The sequence below is a fragment of the Oreochromis niloticus genome, linkage group LG3 (genome assembly GCF_001858045.2).
Source record: "Oreochromis niloticus isolate F11D_XX linkage group LG3, O_niloticus_UMD_NMBU, whole genome shotgun sequence".
Taxonomy (NCBI): domain Eukaryota; kingdom Metazoa; phylum Chordata; class Actinopteri; order Cichliformes; family Cichlidae; genus Oreochromis; species Oreochromis niloticus.
Window position 1 is genome coordinate 66053663 of NC_031967.2, and position 8352 is coordinate 66062014.

Below are 8352 nucleotides of genomic sequence, written 5' to 3' on the forward strand. Positions count from 1 at the left end.
ATTTGCACATTTTTTACTGTAAATTTCTAAGTTAATTTGTAAATTTTGTAATAACCTGTAAATTGTAAATACTGTAAAACTTTTTTCTGTCATTTAATGGCCGGGCATTGTACAGCTACAATCATTTCACCCCTATGTCATACTGTGTATGGTTGTGTGTGCGTGACAAATAAAATTTGAATTTGAATTTGAAAAGTGCTCAGACGTTTTCAGAGACGTCTGTTACCCACCAGATCGATTGTTAGCTGGGGTTCAAGCCTCACTAGAGCCAGTGGGAACAGCGAACTCCCGGCACATTGTTTTCAACCCCTGCGGTCTTTGGCTACTCAGGTTAAACATGACATATAAGTCACTAAGTTAACTTAAAATGTTACTATTTGGTTTATTTCAGTGTTTGATTTGTTCCTGAGTAAATCAGTTTGTTCAGCTTCATAACTGGACCGTTTTATTTAGTACTGACATCTTACTTGTAGAGCTGTCACTATATTTTGAGTTTCACCCGTCATATCCCCTGATGTAAAAGATAAAGATAAGATAAAGAAGAACTTTATTGTCATTGTAGTTAGAAAACAAAATTTGTTTGGTAGCTCACAGAGGCCAGCAGCAATAAAACAAGAAGCAGCATAGTAACATAATAACCATAGTAAATGTATAAAATATAAAGTAAAAAGAAGGCACTTAGCACAGTAAAATAATAAATAATTGTATTTACGCTATGGTAGTTTGAGCGCAAACAGTATAATATAATATAACAGTATTTACAGTGGTAATTTAGTGCAAACATTAATGCCCAGTAAATGATTTTGTACAATAGAAGCAGACATGACATGGGGTAAAGGAGAGAGAGGGAGAGGTAGCTGTTCTTTAGTCTGTTTGTGAGTGTTCTGATTGGCCTATATCTCTTCCCTGATGGGAGGGGTACAAAAAGTCTGTGACCTCCACACTAGGTGCTTTCTGACAGTCAGAAAGCACCTAGGAAAAATGTGCTTGTGCGAATGGGTGTGAATAGGTGAATGCTCAAGTTGTATAAAGCGCTTTAAGTGCTCAGAACAGTAGAAAAGCGCTATATAAGAACCACTTACCGTCACGGATCGGATCAATTTTCGGATCAGCAAAAATAGAAAAAAAAGAAAAATTCTACTCGCCATTTACTTATTTAAGTATTCTTTTGCCTATTAAAAAACATTCAACTGAAGACTCATTCCACGCACTTATATAAAAACAAATTAAGGTGCAATATGGACATTATGGACCATGCTGGGCAGCCTCTGCATCCTCTGCACACGGCCATAAACAACCAGAGGAGTCTGTTCAGTGACAGGTTGCTTCTCCCAAAGTCAAGGACCAGCAGACTTAAAAAGTTCTTTGTCCCGCACGCCATTAAACTGTTTAACTCCTCGCTGGAGGGGAGAGGGAGGGGAAACGGGGACAAAGGAGGGGGGAACAACTGAGCTGTAGTGCCTTTTCACTGTGCAATAGTTTTTGTTAATATCCAACGGTGTAATAGACTCACAAAATGTTTTCCTTCTTCACCCCAACCGGTCGCAGCAGATGGCCGCCCCTCCCTGAGCCTGGTTCTGCCGGAGGTTTCTTCCTGTTAAAAGGGAGTTTTTCCTTCCCACTGTCGCCAAAGTGCTTGCTCATAGGGGGTCATATGATATGATTGTTGGGGTTTTCTCTGTATTTATTATTGTGCTATCTACTGTAAAATATAAAGCGCCTTGAGGTGACTTTTGTTGTGATTTGGCGCTATATAAATAAAATTGAATTGAATTGAACAATACTTACAATGTGCCGTTCCCTTGTATTCTTATTCCTATTTATTCTATTTATCCCTTTTGTATACTCTGTATTTATATATGGTATATTTCTGCTCACATTCTGCAACTTCTGTCGGTGCTGTGCTACTGGAAACTGAATTTCCCGGAGGAACCCACCCGAGGGATACATAAAGTTTCATCTAATCTAATGTAATCTATAGGGCAGTACAGGGCTTTGTATCTACCACTCCGCTGTGATATAATGAGCGGTCACGGTCACGTGGCTTTCCGTTGCCCTGGAGGTCCACTTATTTGTATTTAGGGCAACAGAAGATGCCTGGGACAGTTCAGCCATAACTTTAAACTTCTCCTGCTCATACATGCTTGGAACGATCTTGTCACACTGTATGCCGCAAACTCCTCTGCTCCGCCAATTGGACCGCTAGTGCTGGCCAAAACTACCACTTGACAGACCCACCACGCGCACCATACACATACTTTTTTTTTTCTTTTTCGAATCTTCAGATCATGTGCGTACCGAACCGTGGAGTGGGATCGGTTCGGATTTCGGATCAACCGTGATCCGTTGCACCACTAGTTGGCACATTTGCTTTTTTAAGTTTTCTTAGGAAGAAAAGTCTCTGCTGTGCTTTCATCACTAAGTGGGATGTGTTAATAGTCCATGTGAGATCTATTGGTATGTGTAGGCCCAGGAATTTAATGTCATTCACCCTCTCAACTACCTCACCATGTATGTGGAGGGGTGGTCATGTTGTTTTCTTGGCTCTCCTGTAGTCTACAACCATCTCCTTTGTTTTGGCAGTGTTCAGAACCAGGTCATTGTTTCCACACCATCTGATTAGATGATGTTGGACATCCTCTCTGTAGTGAGACTCATTGTTGTCTGATATCCTTCCCACTATTGTAGTGTCATCAGCAAACTTCACTATGGTGTTAAAAGAGGAGTGGATGGGTTTGCAGTCGTGTGTGAATAGAGTGAAAAGAGCTGGACTGAGAACGCAGCCCTGTGGTACTCCTGTGTTAATGGTGATAGCAGATGATGTAAGGTTGCCCACCCTGACCTTCTGTGGCCTGTTTGTGAGGAAATCCAAGATGCATGAGCAAAGTGTGGTGGTTAGTCCCAGGTCATTCAGCTTGTTTACAAGTTTGTATGGCACAATGGTGTTAAATGCCAAGCTGAAGTCTACAAATAGCATCCTAACATCTGTATTGGGATGCTCCAGATGAGTAATGCTGAAGTGCCTCAATTCTCTGCTTTATATGAACTAAAATGCCACATAACCATATATTGTAGTATTAAGTGGACACGGCCCTGAAAATAAAGGCATTAGACTACGTGTCCTGTGGGGGGGGGGGGGGGGGGGGGTTGAAGGCTGTAGACTCTCGCTCACGCTTGCCTGGGAGAAAGTAGATAACAGTGGACCATCTTCTAGTGGAAAGTTACTGAGACACCGTTGTTTAGACTAGAATGAGAGAGCTGGTAATAAAAATGTGCGTCACCATTTTGAGTTCGGCGGCACCGTGTCATGCAGGACGCATCTCCCTTCTAGAAGTAATTTTGTGAGAGAATAAAGTGTGAAATGGTCGACTGAGCAGTGTTTTGTCTTCCATCGGATAAAGAATCAAAAGAACTCGGTGAAGTGTTGATATTTAACACTCTAAATTAAATTTAACAATAAAATATTTGCATTTAAGAGGAAACATTTTCACCGGGAGCAGAAACAGTGTGTTAATACGTGGAGATCCTGAATGCTGCTCTAAAAATGATCAGATTATATGTTCAGTATTTGTTCTCTTCCAAACCCCTGCTGTCTATTGTCAGTTTGATTGTCTACTCAAATAATAATAGACTTCTAACATCTGTTTTTTTTTCATTCAGGCATACATGTGTAACAGGGTTTCTATGCTATTATTGCCACAAATGTCAGTGCAATGGGGGAAACAGCGCCCCCTGTTGGTGTGGCCGGTTAGTTGAGGCTGGCTGCGGAAATGACTGTCAGTCTGCTGAAGCTACACCAGAGTGTGCTATGTGGAGTGGTGAAGCCATTTGTACTGACCCCACACTGTTATATTTCCACTCAGGAAATAAATCTGCACAGATTCCTTGTGTTCTTTATAAATACAACACAACGCTGGGTGAAGCAGAAACTGGTTACAAGGCTTGTTTTAAAGAGACAGTTTCAATGGGATTGAGGGGACGACGTGTTTGCAGTTTCTATCCAACAACATCAGGCAGTTAAAGAGTTCATGTTACTAACAGCTCAGCGCTCTGCAGCAGACACAGGCTGGACTTTAAAATGAATGGGACCATCTGCTGACCAATAAAATTAAATAGTAAAATAAAGTTTTTGCAGCTGTTTACCTGAAAATGCAGCCAAGGTAGTTTTTTAAAAAAACATTTCAAACTATTTACAGAACAATCAGCTGTTCTGCATCAAATCTGATGCCACACAAATTATTTGTGCCACTCCAAAAAATAATTACTGTCCACTATGAGATAAAGGAGAACAACAGCCTGATACCTGCAGGCCTGACAACAGGAGGTAACATTCAGCAGTCGCCTCAATGTTCTGACATATACAGGTGTTTCTCAAAATATTAGCCTATTTTTTGAGATAGGAATTTTGGGTTTTCATGAGTTATGTATGCCAAAATCATCAATATTAAAACAATGAAAGGCTAGAACTACTTCAGTTGTGTGTGATGAATCCAAAATATATGAAAGTCTAATGTTTATCAGTACATTACAGGAAATAATGAACTTTATCACAATATGCTAATTTTTTGAGAAGGACCTGTATATAACTGCACACTCTCTATATGCTGATGTAAAGCTGAGGAGCCAAACAGTTTCATTATAGTTAAATGTGGCTGCTCTGTTTATCTGTACATCACAATAAAAGCTGAAACTTGAAGCTTTGCCAAGCACCAAAGTCTTTTGGACTGTCACTCGATATCAGTGCTGTTATTCAACTTATTGACTGTTTTACAGGAAAATGTATTTAACATGTTAAAGAGCTAAAGCCTGACGTCACAGATGAAGCAAACAATCAGTCCAGACTGAGTTCTTCATCGTTGGTACCATTGCTTTGTTTTTAGGCAGCAGCAGTGAAACCTGAAGAAAACAAAGTGTAAATGTTGATGAAGTTTAAACTTTGCCAGCACGTCTCCTCTGCTGCAAACGATGGAGAGAGATGTTAGTGAAGTTTAGACCTTTGACCCACAGGAAGGTTTTTAAAGACACAATGATCAGGTTAGTGAAGGTGAGCATGATAAACTGAGCTGATCAGTCATTGTTCAGGTTTTTGTCAAACATGTAATCAGACTGATGTGTGTTTGTGTTGGATTGAAACATTTGTGAGTCCTCAGAGGTCACAGTGACACACTTGCATCCACTTCCTGTTTGTGTCCAACACGTCACACAGACCTGCAGCTGCCTTACAAATAAGCTTTCCTGTGTTCAGGATGATGTCAGCAGGTTACAGGAGAATCCGTCAGTCTGTAACTGTTGGAGGATCAACATCAGAGTCTGAGATTAATGACATGAAAGTGCTGACAGGTGATCTGCCAGCAGGTGTGAACAGGTGAACCTGTGAGCTTCAGATTTCTGTGTTTTCATCACTCGAGTCTGTTTAAAAAGCTGAAACTCTGATTCATTGCTGCAGGAAAACTCTGAGTATTAAAGTAAAGACGAGCTGCTTGAAGAACAGCTTGAGCTCATATTAATATTATACTGTGTACACAGTATAATATTAATATGAGCTGTGCTTCTTATTAATATGAAGCACAGCTCATATTAATGAGAGTGCAGACTCTACATGTACAAATATGTGATCTTATGTGTTCAATGTGAATGAGCACAGATACTGAATGCTTTCTTTCCTCCATCCTGCTCACTGAGCAGTGATGATGCATATTTGGAATAAGTGCACATCTAAAGGGCACAAACAGTGAAGCTGTGAACTCTGCAGTCACTCCATCATCTAAAGACACTGTGGATGTGACACAGAGAGGAAACTCAGCTTTTCTTCCTGCTCTTTCTCTCTCTTCACTTTCCTGTTAAACTCTGGAAGCACAAATCAAAGACAGTCAGAGGAACTCAGCCAGACCAGCTGCTGCTACATCTACAGGTGGAGAGCACCACCCACGTGTCTGTAGGAGATCCAGAGTCACAAAGTAACAGAGTGAAGAGCAGCAGATGAAGCACAGAGGACACAAAAAGGAAGGAAAGAAGGAAACAAGGTCCATCTGTGTCCTTTCAAACAAGCATCAAGGTTTCATATCTAATGAATATAAAGCTGGAAACACACAGTTCATACAGAAGTGATTTTATCACAATATATATCAGGAAATCATTCAGTCTTCATGGATCCACATTGATGACGTGCACAGTTACATCCTGGTGTCACTGATGTGTCAGGTTCCTGGTGTTCGCCCAGTGTTTGCACTTGTTTCATGTTTATTCACCTGTTCACATTTCCTGTTGTCATGTTTGCTTCCTGTGTGTTGTTAGTTCAGTTCAGCTGTGTGTCCCTAATCATCATCATCATCAGTGTATTTAAACCCTCAGTTTCTCTCTGCTCAGCGTCATTGTTGATGTTAATGTGCTCGACTCTGTACGTGTGTTCGTTTCAGCTCAGCCACTCATCCTGTGTTCCTGATAATAAACACCAGCCTTCACCTACCTGTGAGTCCTTTCCTCACCCACACAGCAACCACTGACATGATGGGGACCACCTGCTGTGGGAACTGTTCCCAGTCGGGCTTGCAAAGCGGCAGCTCTGCTTGGAAGTGTTTCCAGAAGCTGGAGGCCAACAGGAGCTGATTCAAAGCTGCACCGAGCCCATTTACATGCAGCCTAACTTATGTTTGTTTTGTTAGCCACATGTCCCCACATCACATGCAGCCAATCATAAAGTTACTCAAAATACAAGGATTTTACATTTGCACCATTTCATTATTGTGATAGTTAAACTGAGTTATTAGGATAAAATCCTTTTCAAAACAGCCAAATAAACCTGCCATAAAAACAGGCATGTATCTGACTGTGTCAGCTAAGTTATTAGTTACAACTCACCCAGCTTTTTCATTGGCTGTCCTCTTACATGTGACCTTGGCTACATTTTTGCTGAGTCAGAGTTTTCCACATCTGTGTCTAAATACTGCAGTAAGTTCACATGTGGTAAATCCACTGCATCGGCACAACCGTCACTACCAGTCGACTAATGTGACACTTGCAGACTGAGTGATGCTGCTGGTTTGTACTGAGTGTGAGACAGAGCTGACCTCTGACCTCAGGGTGCAGAAATCTGATAGATATTCAGATCTATCCAACTGAGCCTGTCTGTGATCAGCACAACCACCATGAGCAGCCCTCTAACATCACACCTCAGCCTGTGGAGTATTCACCAGCATCTCCACACAGAGCTACATGAATTCATATGGACTGAAATACACACAAAAACAGTTTTACTGCAGTAACAGCTCCATAAGGTAACTCCCATTGCCAGCAACACACCCACTGTGTTTAAGGTGGACTGGATGAAGAGCTGTCAATAAGAACAAACAGATGAAGGTGAACGAATGCTCAGACATGTGAGATAAAGGCTCTGTACTGGTGCTGGTAGATGTCTGGGTCTGGGCTGATGTGGTTCTGATGTACAGGTCATCCATAGACAGCCGTGCAGCATCGCGTACCTCATCACTCCAATCCTGTTTTTAATCTACAAGGAAACCAAGAAGGCTCACTGCTCTGTGCGAGCAAATATGTTTTTGAAAGGATTTCCTCAAACTACCAGGTTTACATCTTGTACAAGCACATCAGACATTATCAGGAAATAATGTTTTTTTTCTTCTTTGAAAGCTGTGATGCTGCTTGGAGACATAATTACAAAAGTAACGTGTTCAGCAGCAGCAGCTCAGAGCTGGAAGTACAAGTGTGGCAACATGTGGCCAGAGTGGTGACAGAGCTGAACACTAACCTCTGTTATGGTGGATAAATAATGCAGCTGCATTATTAAGGCTCCTCATGGCTGTACAATACATGCATCAGCAAAGGACAAGAATCCCAACTAGGAGCAGAGCCCAACCCGAATACGGTATTCAGAAAGGCACAAATAACCTGTTTTTTACGAATACTTATTTCAAACAAATGCTTTAAAAATATTTGTATTCATGAACAAGAAAAACTTTATCAAAAAGCTGAGTTTCTTTATGAGACCGCAGTGCATGACCGGATGAGTGAGTGACACAAGCTGCTGCACACAGATAACTGGGTTCCAGAGGCAGTTTAAGTTCAGTGAAAAAACTTTAGTGAAACTTTGAGCAGGAAGGAAACACCCAGAGACTCGTTTAAGACACTCAGAAGCATCGAAAAGTCTGGGTTGCATTCAGGTGAAACTTTGAAATTCACAAATCTTCAACCAACTCCTTGGTTTATTTATTTCTGCTGGTTTTCCAGAAACACAAACGTCTTTTATCACTTCGTTGTTCTTCTTCATGCAGCATTTTAATATTTCAGCCATTAACTGATGTTTCTTCAAAGCTCATTTCAACCTGTTGAAGTCATGAA